Source organism: Myxine glutinosa, chromosome 7 (assembly GCF_964187855.1).
Source record: "Myxine glutinosa chromosome 7, kmMyxGlut1.1, whole genome shotgun sequence".
NCBI classification, from domain to species: domain Eukaryota; kingdom Metazoa; phylum Chordata; class Myxini; order Myxiniformes; family Myxinidae; genus Myxine; species Myxine glutinosa.
Genome location: NC_136267.1, coordinates 10,543,261 through 10,562,486, shown reverse-complemented (window position 1 = coordinate 10,562,486; position 19,226 = coordinate 10,543,261).

Genomic DNA, 19,226 nt, shown 5'->3' with positions numbered 1-19,226 from the left:
CTGTGTTTCCATTCTATATTTATCAGACGTACAGAGAATTCCCTTATTTTACATAGTGGGATTGTTTTGTTACTTTCTGTGTTTCCTTCCTATATTTATCAGACATAGAGAATTCCCTTATTTTACATTGTGGGATTGTTTTGTTACTTTCTGTTTCCATTCTATATTTATCAGACATGGATAATTCCCTTATTTTACATCGTGGGATTGTTTTGTTACTTTCTGTGTTTCCATTCTATGTTTATTAGATGTACAGAGAATTCCCTTATTTTACTTAGTGGGATTGTTTTGGTATTTTCTGTGTTTCCTTCCTATATTTATCAGACATGGATAATTCCCTTATTTTACATCGTGGGATTGTTTTGTTACTTTCTGTGTTTCCATTCTATATTTATCAGACGTACAGAGAATTCCCTTATTTTACATAGTGGGATTGTTTTGTTACTTTCTGTGTTTCCTTCCTATATTTATCAGATGTACAGAGAATTCCCTTATTTTACATAGTGGGATTGTTTTGTTACTTTCTGTGTTTCCATTCTATATTTATCAGATGTACAGAGAATTCCCTTATTTTACATAGTGGGATTGTTTTGGTACTTTCTGTGTTTCCATTCTATAGTTTTTTTTTTTTTTTTTTTTTTTTTTTTTTTTTTTTTTTTTTTTTTTTTTTTTTTTTTTTTTTTTTTTTTTTTTTTTTTTTTTTTTTTTTTTTTTTTTTTTTTTTTTTTTTTGTATACAAGGTCGAGGCTCGTGAAAGAGCGAACATTAATCACACAGAAAGACAAACCGACACATAAAACATATAACATAGGGAGCGGTAGACAAGATGGGGAGAGAGGGGGAAGGACACAAACACAACATTTGAGAGCAGGGACCGAGAGACATGGAGACATCGAGAGATCTGAGAGAGGGCGAGGGCTTTGGGGGGGGGGGGGGGCGGCGTGGGAAGGGGGCGGTGGGAGAGGTATAAAACATATGGACACTGCCAGGACTTCCAGGAAAGAAGTTGGAATTCCAAACAAGGTGGATCTGGGGTGAATTAGCGGGGGTAGAAAAGATCAAGGTTTTGGATGGGGGAAGATAAGAGATGGTGGTGAACAGCTGTTTTAAAGACCTGGAGGGAGGAGTGGGATTGAAGGGAGTGAGGGAGTTTGTTCCAGAGGCGGGAGAAAAGAGGAATGAAAGAGTGAAGGTGAGCAGAGAGCCGAGATTTCGGCAGTTTAACCATCAGAGGGTTGCTGGCAGATCTTGTGCGACCTGTAGGAATATTTGGGGGACAGAGCACAGAGAGAGCTGGGGGTGCAAGGCCGGAGAGGAGTCGGTAGAAGACAGAAAGACCACCTACCTGCCTGCGGTGAGTGAGTGAAAGGCCCTCAGAGATAGCTTCATCGCGGGAGATTCCAATAATTCTGAAAGCTTTGGTTTCAACAGCGTGAAGCCGAGCTAGGTGTGAGGCAGGAGCACCGGCCCATAGGGGAGAACAGTATTCCATTGAGCTGCGGATGAAAGCCTTGTATGTGGTGAGGAGCTCAGGTGTGCCGAGGAAGGACTTCGCACGACGGAGGATGCCCAGTCGGCGACTGGCTTTGGAGGCCAGCTTGGAAATGTGGTTTTCCCAAGAAAGATCATGGCAGATAGTGAGACCCAAAATCTTGAGCGACAGAACTTCTTGGAGAGGATTGTTGAGAAAGTAGATGGGAGGGTTGTCCAGTCGATCTTTTCGGAGAGACATAGTAAGAGTGTGAGATTTGTCAGGATTGAAAGACATGTTCCACTTGTTTGACCAGTCTGTGATTTTGTCCAGGTCTTCAGAGAGTGAGGAGGCAGCAGACTGCCGATCTGAGGGAAGAGGAATGGAGCGGCAGAGAGTGGAGTCATCAGCAAAGAGATAGAGAGGATTTTCGAGAGAGTCAGAGAGATCATTGATGAAGACCAGAAAAAGCACGGGGCCCAGAACACTGCCTTGGGGAACTCCAGCCTGAACAGGAAGAGGAGATGAGAGAAACCCATTCAGGGCCACACGTTGACGACGACTAGAGAGGAAGTCCGCCAGCCATGCGTGGAGATTTCCATGGATACCAAAGGAGGAGAGTTTGGTGAGCAGAGCGGGGTGCCAGACCGTGTCGAAGGCACGTGATATGTCGAGGGAGACAGCTCTAATTTCCTGTTTGGCATTGAGGACCTCCATCCATTGTTGAGACAGCAGAAGCAGCATGTCCAGAGTAGAGTGACCTGGTCTGAAACCAAATTGATGATCAGAGATCAAGCCATTGGAGAAGAGGAAAGATTTCATATCCGAAGCAATGATGGATTCCATGACTTTGCTGATAATTGGGAGAAGGCTGATTGGTCTGTAGTTGCTAGGATCTGTTTTTGCACCTTTTTTGTGCAAAGCGGTGATGTTGGCTGATTTCCAAGCAGATGGCAGTTGACCTTGAGCAAAAGAGAGGGTGAAGAGAACAGAGAGAGGGTGAGATAGAGCAGCAGAGCAGGATTTTAGGACCCGTGGGCTGATGCCGTCGGGTCCAGTTGCAGAATCAGAGTCGAGGGTTGACAGAAGCTTTTCCACCTTGTCAGGAGGAAAGGACACGGAGTCCAGGAGCAGCAGGGTACGACTGGGTATGGTGGGTACAGAGAGGGATGGGTTTGGGACACAAGATTTAGAGGCAAACACAGAGTTGAGGCATTCAGCTTTTTCACGTGCGGAGTCAGCTGTGTAGCCGTTTGAGGTAAGGGAGGGGATGGAGGGGGAACAAACACCAGAAACGGATTTGACCAGACGCCACCAGGATTTGGAAGAGGGAGACAGATAAGAGAGTTCGGTCTTGAGAACGGAGAGATATTGTTTCCTGGCTCTCCTGAGGGTGGACACACACTTGTTTCGGGCTTTGTGAAAGGAAATGAGATTTCCTTCCGTTGGATTTGCTTTCCAGGAGACGAAGGCAAGTTGTTTCTGGGCAACAGCCTCACCACAAGATTCCGTGTACCATGGACGGGAGGAAGGGTATGACAACTGAAGACGAGATGGGATAAATCTGTGCATGAGAGAGAGCAATTTACTTTGGAAGAATTCCCAGGATGAGTTGATGTCAGAGGTGGTAGAGATGGGAGACCAGTCCAGATGATTGATGGCTGCTTGAAGACCGTGCCAGTTGGCCTGAGTGAAATGCCAGACTCGTCGACGCTGAGCAGGCTCCCTGAGGATGGTCAGAGAGATGTCCACTTTAACAAGGACATGATCAGATGATCCGATCGGAGCAGAAGAAGAGCAGCAGACATTTTCAGGGAAGTTAGTCATAACCAAGTCCAGAAGAGAAGATGTTCCGTTGACTGAGATCCGGGTCGGGAAATTGACAGATTGTGTCAGTCCCAGTGAGTCGCAGAAGTCCTTTGCTGAGGAGCCATGGCTGGTGAGAGAGGTACCCACACCCAGCCAACTGGCATGATGACAGTTGAAATCACCACATATGAGGAAGAGAGAGTTGGGATGAGTAGATAGAAGTTGGTCCATATCATCAGACAGCGAGATGTAGATGGAGTCATCACTGTTTGGTGGACGGTACAACACACATATGAACAAGAGGTGGGAGCGAAGGGGAAGCCGTAGCCAGAGGTATTCCTGGGGGTGGGGTGGAGAGAGTGCAGTGCAAGGCGAGTGAGGAAGAGAGTTTTTGATAAAGATAGCAACCCCGCCTCCAGGACGAGGCTCAGGTCTATCATACCGGAGGAGGGAGTAGCCCGGGAGAGATACTATGGAATCAGAGACATCATAAAGGAGGAAAGTTTCTGTTAAGCAGATCACGTCTGGTTTGACAGAAGCAACCTGTATGGAGAGATCAGTTAAGTTTGAACGAAGGCCCCGGATGTTTGAGGTCCATACCGTTAATGAAGAGGAAGGGGGAGCATCAGATACAGAACAGGGGGGAGGAGGGGTAGGGTAAGATGTGGAGGAGGTGGAAGAGGTAGGGAGAGCTGTTGAAGGTGTGTCAGAGATTTCAGAATAGCTCGGAGAAAGGGAAGGATGGGGCGGACAAAAGGTTTGATGGTGATTGGGTGAGCCACAATGAGGTGTTATTTGAGGAGGGGGAAGAGCGAGGCAGAAGGTTGGGGGAGATGGAGGTGAGAGTTTGAAGGGGGAAGAAGCGGGGAGGACGCTTTGAGGAGGGGGAGTGAGAGGGGGGAAATTGAGAAGCAATGAGGGTGGGGAGATTTGAAGGGGAGGGGTGAGGGGGGAGTTTGGGAGGGAAGGGGCAAGGGGAGGGATTTGAAAGGGATGGGATATGGGGGAGATTTGGAGGGGAGGGGTGAGGCAGGAGTCTAGGAGGGGAGGGGCGAGGCGGCGTCTTGGCGGGGAGGGGTGAGGGGGTAGTTTAGGAGGGAGGGGGCAAGGGGGGAGATTTGAAAGGGATGGGTGATGGGGAAGATTTGGAGGGGAGGGGTGATGGGGAAGATTTGGAGGGGAGGGGTTATGGGGAAGATTTGGAGGGGAGGGGTGAGATTGGATTTTTGAAAGTGTACGATTTATGGGAAACGAACATTTATTGCAAAATGAGTTTCTTGTGACCTTCGAGTTAAAAATACGTTTAAGGACGCTGGATGGAGGATGGAGTGCAGGAGAGTTTAGGGAATGTAGAAAAAAGGCACTATAGGAGATGGATATTTTTTTTGGGATGAATTGATTTGGTGAGCAAGTCGAAAGCAGCCTTTTAAAGAAGAAGAAGAAAAAGGTGTTATAAAATATGACGGAATACATAACTTGAGGGGAAAGTGTAAACATTGAAGGTTAATGAGTGAAAACTATCTGGGGAAATGGGGGAGAAACACGTGGTCGAAGAACGAACGAACGAATAAGAATGAATAAACGAATGAGAACAGAGAAGGGAATTTGTTGTTTTTTTTTTTTGTTTTTTTTGAGTTGAGATTTACACAAGGAAGTAGGCTATGGGTGAAAAGACTGGGAATACAGAGAACGAAAGTTATTGGATCACAAAAGACGGACCGCTGAGAGAAAAACAAAGCCTCAAGGTTGTACAGTGCACACTGTACAAGGCCTCAAGACACGACACGGCAAACAGACGATCAATTTATGAAAGATAAACACCGAGAAACAACCAAAGTTGCACACAATAACTTCACACACCGAAAGATAAATACAGTTTCGACAAAATACAATTGTGAACAGACTTAACTTCGAAAAACGTGGAGACCGTGTGGAGCTTCGAAAATCCCTGCCGCCGTCTCCAAGATCTCGCGAGATCTCCAAGTTCATCAGACAGAGAGAATTCCCTTATTTTACTCAGTGGGATTGTTTTGGTATTTTCTGTGTTTCCATTCTATATTTATCAGACACAGAGAATTCCCTTATTTTACATCGTGGGATTGTTTTGGTAGTTTCTGTGTTTCTCATTCCATATTTATCAGACATAGAGATTTCCCTTATTTTACATCGTGGGATTGTTTTGGTACTTTCTGTGTTTCCATTCTATATTTATCAGACATCCAGAGAATTCCCTTATTTTACATAGTGGGATTGTTTTGGTACTTTCTGTGTTTCCATTATGTATTTATCAGACATAGAGAATTCCCTTTTTTATTTTTACATAGTGGGATTGTTTTGGTACTTTCTGTGTTTCCATTCCATATTTATCAGACATAGAGAATTCCCTTATTTTACATAGTGGGATTGTTTTGGTACTTTCTGTGTTTCCATTCCATATTTATCAGACATAGAGAATTCCCTTATTTTACATAGTGGGATTGTTTTGGTACTTTCTGTGTTTCCATTCTATATCTATCAGACATAGAGATTTCCCTTATTTTACATAGTGGGATTGTTTTGGTACTTTCTGTGTTTCCATTCTATATTTATCAGACATAGACAATTCCCTTATTACCTTCGCAAAAGCGGAAGGTTATGTTTTGATCGCTGTGTATTTATTTGTATGTCTGTGTGTGTGTGTGTGTGTATGTTATTCGCATAACTCAAAAAGTATTCAACCGATTCGCATGAAATTTGGTGGGATGATAGGTTATTATCCGGGAACCATTTGATTAGATTTTGGAATCGATCGGGTCAAAGGTCAAGGTCAAGGTCATGAAAAGGTCAAAATCGTCTTTTTACCATAGCGCGGTCAATTTGTGTCCAATTTGTATGAAACTAATGCCAAAATGTTCAGAATTCAATGCCCAATCTTGTGATATGCGACATGACACTCTGACGTCATAACCCTTGTTAGCGGTTGGGGGCCAAAGGTCAGGGGGGTCACGCCCTTGCAAAATGTGCGGTTTTTTAAAAATCATAACGCGGTCAATTCGGATCCAAATTGGATGAAAGTAGATGTGTCATTCTTATGTGTCATGATGTTTTCGACTGTTGGTGCAATTTGAAGAGATGAAAAACAGAACATATATATATATATGCATATTTTACAGTTGTAAGGATGCATGTAATAAACTTGGATTAGCAGCCGTAAACATGGTTCTTTCCGTGCAAATCAACGGGACTATGGCACAGTGACAACGAATCAGCGCCGAGATCTTGTAGTCATCGAGTGTCATTCCCTCGAATCTTGCTACACAGATCTTGTAGTCTTTTATTTTGGCAACAAAAGTAGCTGCGGCGAAGGTATGCGCTCTACCGAGTGCCCGTTCTAGTTTTACATAGTGGGATTGTTTCGGTACTTTCTGTGTTTCCATACTATATTTATCAGACATAGACAATTCCCTTATTTTACATAGAGGGATTGTTTTGGTACTTTCTGTGTTTCCATTCTATATTTATCAGACAAAGGGAATTCCCTTATTTTACATCATGGGATTGTTTTGGTACTTTCTGTGTTTCCATTCTATATTGATCAGACATAGAGAATTCCCTTATTTTACATAATGGGATTGTTTTGGTACTTTCTGTGTTTCCATTATATATTTATCAGACATAGAGATTTCCCTTATTTTACATAATGGGATTGTTTTGGTATTTTCTGTGTTTCCATTATATATTTATCAGACATAGAGAATTCCCTTATTTTACATAATGGGATTGTTTTGGTACTTTCTGTGTTTCCATTATATATTGATCAGACATAGAGATTTCCCTTATTTTACATAGTGGGATTGTTTTGGTACTTTCTGTGTTTCCCTTATATATTTATCAGACATAGAGAATTCCCTTATTTTACATAATGGGATTGTTTTGGTACTTTCTGTGTTTCCATTCAATATTTATCAGACATAGAGATTTCCCTTATTTTACATAGGGGGATTGTTTTGGTACTTTCTGTGTTTCCATTATATATTTATCAGACATAGAGAATTCCCTTATTTTACATAGTGGGATTGTTTTGGTACTTTCTGTGTTTCCATTCTATATTTATCAGACATAGAGATTTCCCTTATTTTACATAGTGGGATTGTTTTGGTACTTTCTGTGTTTCCATTATATATTAATCAGACATAGAGATTTCCCTTATTTTACATCGTGGGATTTTTTTGGTACTTTCTGTGTTTTCCATTATATATTTATCAGACATAGAGATTTCCCTTATTTTACATCGTGGGATTGTTTTGGTACTTTCGATGTTTCCATTATATATTTATCAGACATAGAGAATTCCCTTATTTTACATAATGGGATTGTTTTGGTACTTTCTGTGTTTCCATTTTGTATTTATCAGACATAGAGATTTCCCTTATTTTACATAGTGGGATTGTTTTGGTACTTTCTGTGTTTCCATTCTATATTTATCAGACATCGAGAATTCCCTTATTTTACATAATGGGATTGTTTTGGTACTTTCTGTGTTTCCATTTTGTATTTATCAGACATAGAGATTTCCCTTATTTTACATAATGGGATTGTTTTGGTACTTTCTGTGTTTCCATTATGTATTTATCAGACATATAGATATCCCCTTATTTTACATAGTGGGATTGTTTTGGTACTTTCTATGTTTCCATTATATATTTATCAGGCATAGAGAATTCCCTTATTTTATATAGTAAGATTTTATTGGTACTTTCTGTGTTCCATTTTGTATTTATCAGACATAGACCATTATGTATTTATCAGACATAGAGATTTCCCTTATTTTACATCGTGGGATTGTTTTGGTACTTTCTGTGTTTCCATTAAGTATTTATCAGACATAGAGATTTCCCTTATTTTACATAATGGGATTGTTTTGGTACTTTCTGTGTTTCCATTAAGTATTTATCAGACATAGAGATTTCCCTTATTTTACATAGTGGGATTGTTTTGGTACTTTCTGTGTTTCCATTATATATTTATCAGACATAGAGATTTCCCTTATTTTACATAATGGGATTGTTTTGGTATTTTACTGTGTTTCCATTATATATTTATCAGACATAGAGAATTCCCTTATTTTACATAATGGGATTGTTTTGGTACTTTCTGTGTTTCCATTATATATTGATCAGACATAGAGATTTCCCTTATTTTACATAGTGGATTGTTTTGGTACTTTCTGTGTTTCCCTTATATATTTATCAGACATAGAGAATCCCTTATTGTACATAATGGGATTGTTTTGGTACTTTCTGTGTTTCCATTCAATATTTATCAGACATAGAGATTTCCCTTATTTTACATAGTGGATTGTTTTGGTACTTTCTGTGTTTCCATTATATATTTATCAGACATAGAGAATTCCCTTATTTTACATAGTGGGATTGTTTTGGTACTTTCTGTGTTTCCATTCTATATTTATCAGACATAGAGATTTCCCCTTATTTTACATAGTGGATTGTTTTGGTACTTTCTGTGTTCCATTATATATTAATCAGACATAGAGATTTCCCTTATTTTACATCGTGGGAATTTTTTGGTACTTTCTGTGTTTTCCATTATATATTTATCAGACATAGAGATTTCCCTTATTTTACATCGTGGGATGTTTTGGTACTTTCGATGTTTCCATTTATATTTATCAGACATAGAGAATTCCCTTATTTTACATAATGGGATTGTTTTGGTACTTTCTGTGTTTCCATTATGTATTTATCAGACATATAGATATCCCCTTATCTTTACATAGTGGGATTGTTTTGGTGGTACTTTCTATGTTTCCATTATATATTTATCAGGCATAGAGAATTCCCTTATTTTATATAGTAAGATTTTATTGGTACTTTCTGTGTTCCATTTTGTATTTATCAGACATAGACCATTATGTATTTATCAGACATAGAGATTTCCCTTATTTTACATCGTGGGATTGTTTTGGTACTTTCTGTGTTTCCATTAAGTATTTATCAGACATAGAGATTTCCCTTATTTTACATCGTGGGATTGTTTTGGTACTTTCTGTGTTTCCATTATGTATTTATCAGACATAGAGATTTCCACTTATTTTACATCGTGGGATTGTATTGGTACTTTCTGTGTTTCCATTAAGTATTTATCAGACATAGAGATTTCCCCTTATTTTACATTGTGGGATTGTTTTGGTACTTTCTGTGTTTCCATTATGTATTTATCAGACATCGAGAATTCCCTTATTTTATATAGTCGGATTGTTTTGGTACTTTCTGTGTTTCCATTATGTATTCATCAGACATCGAGATTTCCCTTATTTTACATAGTAAGATTTTATTGGTATTTTCTGTGTTCCCATTATGTATTTATCAGACATGGACCATTATGTATTTATCAGACATAGAGATTTCCCTTATTTTACATCGTAAGATTTTATTGGTATTTTCTGTGTTTCCATTATGTATTTATCAGACATGGACCATTATGTATTTATCAGACATAGAGATTTCCCTTATTTTACATAGTAAGATTTTATTGGTATTTTCTGTGTTTCCATTATGTATTTATCAGACATAGAGGTTTCCCTTATTTTACATAGTAAGATTTTATTGGTATTTTCTGTGTTTCCATTATGTATTTATCAGACATGGACCATTATGTATTTATCAGACATAGAGATTTCCCTTATTTTACATAGTAAGATTTTATTGGTATTTTCTGTGTTTCCATTATGTATTTATCAGACATAGAGGTTTCCCTTATTTTACATAGTAAGATTTTATTGGTATTTTCTGTGTTTCCATTATGTATTTATCAGACATGGAGAATTCCCTTATTTTACATAGTAAGATTTTATTGGTACTTTCTGTGTTTCCATTATGTATTTATCAGACATGGAGAATTCCCTTATTTTACATAGTAAGATTTTATTGGTACTTTCTGTGTTTCCATTATGTATTTATCAGACATGGAGAATTCCCTTATTTTACATAGTGGGATTTTATTGGTAGTTTCTGTGTTTCCATCCTATATTTATCAGACATGGAGAATTCCCTTATTTTACATAGTGGGATTGTTTTGTTACTTTCTGTGTTTCCATTCTATATTTATCAGACATGGAGAATTCCCTTATTTTACATCGTGGGATTGTTTTGTTACTTTCTGTGTTTCCATTCTATATTTATCAGACGTACAGAGAATTCCCTTATTTTACATAGTGGGATTGTTTTGTTACTTTCTGTGTTTCCTTCCTATATTTATCAGACATAGAGAATTCCCTTATTTTACATTGTGGGATTGTTTTGTTACTTTCTGTTTCCATTCTATATTTATCAGACATGGATAATTCCCTTATTTTACATCGTGGGATTGTTTTGTTACTTTCTGTGTTTCCATTCTATGTTTATTAGATGTACAGAGAATTCCCTTATTTTACTTAGTGGGATTGTTTTGGTATTTTCTGTGTTTCCTTCCTATATTTATCAGACATGGATAATTCCCTTATTTTACATCGTGGGATTGTTTTGTTACTTTCTGTGTTTCCATTCTATATTTATCAGACGTACAGAGAATTCCCTTATTTTACATAGTGGGATTGTTTTGTTACTTTCTGTGTTTCCTTCCTATATTTATCAGACATAGAGAATTCCCTTATTTTACATTGTGGGATTGTTTTGTTACTTTCTGTGTTTCCATTCTATATTTATCAAACATAGAGAATTCCCTTATTTTACATTGTGGGATTGTTTTGTTACTTTGTGTGTTTCCATTCTATATTTATCAAACATAGAGAATTCCCTTATTTACATTGTGGGATTGTTTTGTTACTTTGTGTGTTTCCATTCTATATTTATCAAACATAGAGAATTCCCTTATTTTACTTAGTGGGATTGTTTTGTTACTTTCTGTGTTTCCATTCTATATTTATCAGACATAGACAATTCCCTTATTTTACATAGTGGGATTGTTTTGGTACTTTCTGTGTTTCCATTCTATATTTATCAAACATAGAGAATTCCCTTATTTTACATTGTGGGATTGTTTTGTTACTTTCTGTGTTTCCATTCTATATTTATCAGACATAGACAATTCCCTTATTTTACATAGTGGGATTGTTTTGGTACTTTCTGTGTTTCCATTCTATATTTATCAAACATAGAGAATTCCCTTATTTTACATAGTGGGATTGTTTTGGTACTTTCTGTGTTTCCATTCTATATTTATCAAACATAGAGAATTCCCTTATTTTACATTGTGGGATTGTTTTGTTACTTTCTGTGTTTCCATTCTATATTTATCAGACATAGACAATTCCCTTATTTTACATAGTGGGATTGTTTTGGTACTTTCTGTGTTTCCATTCTATATTTATCAAACATAGAAAATTCCCTTATTTTACATAGTGGGATTGTTTTGGTACTTTCTGTGTTTCCATTCTATATTTATCAAACATAGAGAATTCCCTTATTTTACATAATGGGATTGTTTTGTTACTTTCTGTGTTTCCATTCTATATTTATCAAACATAGAGAATTCCCTTATTTTACATAGTGGGATTGTTTTGTTACTTTCTGTGTTTCCATTCTATATTTATCAGACTTAGACAATTCCCTTATTTTACATGGTGGGATTGTTTTGTTACTTTCTGTGTTTCCATTATATATTTATCAGACTTAGACAATTCCCTTATTTTACATAGTGGGATTGTTTTGTTACTTTCTGTGTTTCCATTATGTATTTATCAGACAAAGCGAATTCCCTTATTTTACATATTGGGATTTTATTGGTACTTTCTGTTTTTCCATTATATATTTATCAGACATAGAGAATTCCCTTATTTTACATGGTGGGATTGTTTTGTTACTTTCTGTGTTTCCATTCTATATTTATCAGACTTAGACAATTCCCTTATTTTACATAGTGGGATTGTTTTGGTACTTTCTGTGTTTCCATTCTATATTTATCAGACGTACAGATTATTCCCATATTTTACATAGTGGGATTGTTTTGGTATTTTCTTTGTTTCCATTCTATATTCATCAGACCTAGAGATTTCCCTTATTTTACATAGTGGGTTTGTTTTGTTACTTTCTGTGTTTCCATTCTATATTTATCAGACTTAGACAATTCCCTTATTTTACATGGTGGGATTGTTTTGTTACTTTCTGTGTTTCCATTCTATATTTATCAGACTTAGACAATTCCCTTATTTTACATAGTGGGATTGTTTTGGTACTTTCTGTGTTTCCATTAAGTATTTATCAGACATAGAGAATTCCCTTATTTTATATAGTCGGATTTTTGGTACTTTCCTTGGAGTCTTTCTCATCTTTCCTTGGTGGTAATTGATTGGCTGCAGAATGCTAAAATATGCGTCATCCTCCTTCCATGTAGATCGAAGTAATGTAATTTCTCCCTAAAGGTCGTAAGTGAACATAAATGTAAAAGCATACTTGAAACATAAATATCCATTTTGTGAAATATTATTTGTGAGGAAATATGGGATCAAACTCGTAAAGAAATATGAGTGTAGGTTTGGAAGTGGTGGAGGCAGTTTTTTTAAAGGAATACTGGATTCAAGTGATAAATTATTTTAATAAACATCTCTTTTGAAAATATATTTAACATTTAAATATTTCGTGAATTTATCCATATTTATGGGAAATACTTTGAGGGTATTGAAAACGTACTTTTAGGGAATATTTAGGGAACAGTTTTCAAAAGATGGTCATGGGTTCCTTCCGTTTTGCATTATCGTTTGCCATTTTATATTTTAGAGGGTGACAATCTTGTGTAATTTGCTGACAATTTTCCCCCCATCTGTATGTTCCGTGTAGAATGCTGCAAACCATTTTTCAGACCAAATGACAGCAAGACCAGTCTGTGTAAGAATGGACAGGATAATGTCGCCATTAGGCTGCCAGGGAACCTGCACATTCTTCCATGGCAGGGGTCTGCACATTCTTCCACACCTTCAATGTTCCTTGCCTTTGCTGGCCGATGGCAGCACACGATCCTGGACACATTTACAGCAGCAGGCCTAGTCCTTCTCCTTTCATGTTGTTTTACCGCATCCGGTCACAGGATCCCAAATGAGGGCAGAGGAGATCGAGGCCATTAACGTACTCCGTGCTCGGCTCAGTCTCCAACAAGCTTTCGTCTCTGCCATTGATCCCGGTCGGGATAACCATCTCCATGAGAAACCTCGAGTCTTCACTGCACTCACACTCAACTTCAGACCATTTTACTTTAGGGTCAGTTTTAAAGGATTAGGTGGAAATCCTCCTTTTGAGCATTGATACTTGCCTTGCTTTCCTGCGCATCCTCCCTGTCTCCAGTGAAAGCCACTCTTGATCACGTTATTATCCCTCAGCCCTGAAGAATTATGTGCAAACGACGTCGGAGATTAAATGTCATCAAGGTGAAATTTGCTTTTCCCATGATGTAAACAAGTCAAGAATACCATATGCACGAGCATGTGTACGCACACACTGTGCATGAATAAACGCACACACTGTGCATGAATGAACGCACACACTGTACATGAATAAACGCACACACTGTGCATGAATAAACGCACACACTGTGCATGAATAAACGTACACACTGTGCATGAATAAACGCACACACTGTGCATGAATAAACGCACACACTGTGCATGAATAAACGTACACACTGTACATGAATAAACGCACACACTGTGCATGAATTAACGCACACACTGTGCATGAATGAACGCACACACTGTACACGAATGAACGCACACACTGCACACGAATGAGCGCACACACTGTACACGAATGAACGCACACACTGTACATGAATGAACGCACACACTGTGCATGGATGAACGCACACACTGTGCATGAATAAACGCACACACTGTGCATGAATGAACGCACACACTGTACATGAATAAACGCACACACTGTGCATGAATAAACGCACACACTGTGCATGAATAAACGTACACACTGTGCATGAATAAACGTACACACTGTACATGAATAAACGCACACACTGTGCATGAATAAACGCACACACTGTGCATGAATAAACGCACACACTGTACATGAATGAACGCACACACTGTACATGAATAAACGCACACACTGTACATGAATAAACGCACACACTGTGCATGAATAAACGCACACACTGTACATGAATGAATGCACACACTGTACATGAATAAACGCACACACTGTGCATGAATAAACGCACACACTGTGCATGAATAAACGCACACACTGTGCATGAATAAGCGTACACACTGTACATGAATAAGCGTGCACACTGTACATGAATGAACGCACACACTGTACACGAATAAACGCACACACTGTGCATGAATAAACGTACACACTGTACACGAATAAACGCACACACTGTACACGAATAAACGCACACACTGTACATGAATAAATGCACACCCTGTACATGAATAAACGCACACACTGTACATGAATAAACGCACACACTGTGCATGAATAAATGCACACACTGTACATGAATGAACGCACACACTGTACATGAATAAACGCACACACTAAGCATGAATAAACGCACACTGTGCATGAATAAACGCACACACTGTACATGAATAAACACACACACTGTACATGAATAAATGCACACTGAACATGAATAAACGCACACACTGTACATGAGCAAACACACACACTGTACATGAATAAACGCACACACTGTACATGAATAAACGCACACACTGTGCACGAATGAACGCACACACTGTACTTGAATGAACGCACACACTGTACATGAATGAACGCACACACTGTGCATGAATGAACGCACACACTGTGCATGAATGAACGCACACACTGTGCATGAATGAAGGCACACACTGTGCATGAATGAGCGCACACACTGAGCATAAAAGAATGCCCACACTGTACATGAATAAACGCACACACTGTACATGAATAAACGCGCACACTGTACATGAATACACGCACAGACTGTACATGAATAAACGCACACACTGTACATGAATGAACGCACACACTGTGCATGAATAAACGCACACACTGTGCATGAATGAACGCACACACTGCGCATGAATGAACGCACACACTGTACATCAATAAACGCACACATTGTGCATGAGTGAACGCACACACTGTGCATGAATGAACGCACACACTGTACATGAATAAACGCACACACTGTGCAGGAATAAACGCCCACACTGTACATGAATAAACGCACAGACTGTACATGAATAAACGCACATACTGTACATGAATGAACGCACACACTGTACATGAATGAACGCACACACTGTACATGAATGAACGCACACACTGTGCATGAATAAACGCACACACTGTGCATGAATGAACGCACACACTGCGCATGAATGAATGCACACACTGTACATCAATAAACGCACACACTGTACATGAATGAACGCACACCCTGTGCAGGAATAAACGCCCACACTGTACATGAATAAACGCACACACTGTGCATGAATAAACGCACACACTGTGCATGAATGAATGCACACACTGTACATGAATGAACGCACACACTGTGCATGGATGAACGCACACACTGTGCATGAATAAACGCACACACTGTGCATGAATTAACGCACACACTGTGCATGAATTAACGCACACACTGTGCATGAATGAACGCACACACTGTACACGAATGAACGCACACACTGTGCATGAATTAACGCACACACTGTGCATGAATGAACGCACACACTGTACACGAATGAACGCACACACTGTACACGAATGAACACACACACTGTGCATGAATAAACGCACACACTGTGCATGAATAAGCGCACACACTGTGCATGAATGAACGCACACACTGTACACGAATGAACGCACACACTGTACATGAATAAACGCACACACTGTACATGAATGAACGCACACACTGTGCATGGATGAACGCACACACTGTGCATGAATGAACGCACACACTGTACACGAATGAACGCACACACTGTACACGAATGAACGCACACACTGTACACGAATGAACGCACACACTGAACACGAATGAACGCACACACTGTACATGAATGAACGCACACACTGTGCATGGATGAACGCACACACTGTGCATGAATAAACGCACACACTGTGCATGAATAAACGCACACACTGTGCATGAATAAGCGCACACACTGTGCATGAATAAACGCACACACTGTGCATGAATAAACGCACACACTGTGCATGAATAAGCGCACACACTGTGCATGAATAAATGCACACACTGTGCATGAATAAACGCACACACTGTGCATGAATGAACGCACACACTGTGCATGAATGAACGCACACACTGTGCATGAATAAGCGCACACACTGTACATGAATGAACGCACACACTGTGCATGAATAAACGCACACACTGTACATGAATAAGCGCACACACTGTACATGAATGAACGCCCACACTGTACACGAATGAGCGCACACACTGTGCATGAATAAACGCACACACTGTACACGAATAAGCACACACACTGTACATGAATGAACGCCCACACTGTACACGAATGAACGCACACACTGTGCATGAATAAGCGCACACACTGTACATGAATGAACGCACACACTGTGCATGAATAAACGCACACACTGTGCATGAATAAGCGCACACACTGTGCATGAATAAACGCACACACTGACACTGTGCATGAATGAATGCACACACTGTGCATGAATAAACGCACACACTGTGCATGAATAAACGCACACACTGTGCATTAATAAGCGCACACACTGTACATGAATAAACGCACACACTGTGCATGAATAAGGGCACACACTGTGCATGAATAAACGCACACACTGGGCATGAATAAACGCACACACTGTACATGAACAAACACACACTGTACATGAATGAACGTACACACTGTACACGAATGAACGTACACACTGTACACGAATGAACGCACACACTGTACATGAATGAACGCACACACTGTGCATGAATAAGCGCACACACTGTGCATGAATAAACGCACACACTGTGCATGAATAAACGCACACACTGTGCATGAATAAGCGCACACACTGTGCATGAATAAACGCACACACTGCACATGAACAAACACACACACTGTACATGAATGAGCGTACACACTGTACACGAATGAACGCGCACACTGTACATGAATAAACGCGCACACTGTGCATGAATAAACGCACACACTGTGCATGAATAAACGCACACACTGTACATGAATAAACGCGCACACTGTACATGAATAAACGCACACACTGTGCATGAATAAACGCACACACTGTGCATGAATAAACGCACACACTGTGCATGAATAAACGCACACACTGCACATGAACAAACACACACACTGTACATGAATGAGCGTACACACTGTACACGAATGAACGCGCACACTGTACATGAATAAACGCGCACACTGTACTTGAATGAACGCACACACTGTGCATCAATAAGCGCACACACTGTACATGAATAAGCGCACACACCGCACACGAATAAACGCACACACTGTACATGAATAAGCGCGCACACTGTACATGAATAAACGCACACACCGTACACGAATGAACACACACTGTACTTGAATGAACGCACACACTGCACATGAATGAACACACACACTGTACATGAATGAACACACACACTGTACTTGAATGAACGCACACACTGTACATGAATGAACACACACACTGTACATGAATTAATCAGTTGTAGCATCGTCAGTTTGACTCAAACTCTCTCACTGAGTGTCTCTTCGAATGCTTTTGTTATCTTGCCCATCGTGATAACGTCTCCGCCTGGATGGTCCCATAAATATCCAAGGGGCTCCTACAAAGGGTCCGCGGTGCAATTCCAGAGGAGACACAATCCGATCCTTTGGAAATGGTGGTGAAATGTTTTTGAACTTTACCGAAAGTCTTATCAAGATAATCGACCTCACACACCAAGCGACCGACGTGGTGCTTGTTTCGAACACCACCGGGTTACCGACCAATGTGACAACCACCGGGTTACCGACCAACGTGACAACCACCAGGCTACCGACCAATGTGACAACCACCGGGTTACCGACCAACGTGACAACCACCGGGTTACCGACCAATGTGACAACTACCAGGTTACCGACCAACGTGACAACCACCAGGTTACCGACCAACGTGACAACCACCAGGCTACCGACCAATGTGACAACCACCGGGTTACCGACCAATGTGACAACTACCAGGTTACCGACCAACGTGACAACCACCGGGTTACCGACCAATGTGACAACCACCGGGTTACCGACCAACGTGACAACCACCAGGTTACCGACCAACGTGACAACCACCAGGCTACCGACCAATGTGACAACCACCGGTTTACCGACCAATGTGACAACCACCAGGTTACCGACCAACATGACAACCACCAGGTTACCGACCAACGTGACAACCACCGGGTTACCGACCAACGTGACAACCACCAGGTTACCAACCAACGTGACAACCACCGGGTTACCGACCAATGTGACAACCACCAGGTACCGACCAACGTGACAACCACCGAGTTACCGACCAATGTGACAACCACCAGGGTACCGACCAACGTGACAACCACCAGGTTACCAACCAACGTGACAACCACCGGGTTACCGACCAATGTGACAACCACCGGGTTACCGACCAATGTGACAACCACCGGGTTACCGACCAATGTGACAACCACCGGGTTACCGACCAATGTGACAACCACCGGGTTACCGACCAACCTGACAACCACCGGGTTACCGACCAACGTGACAACCACCGGGTTACCGACCAATGTGACAACCACCGGGTTACCGACCAATGTGACAACCACCGGGTTACCGACCAATGTGACAACCACCGAGTTACCGACCAATGTGACAACCACCAGGTTACCAACCAACGTGACA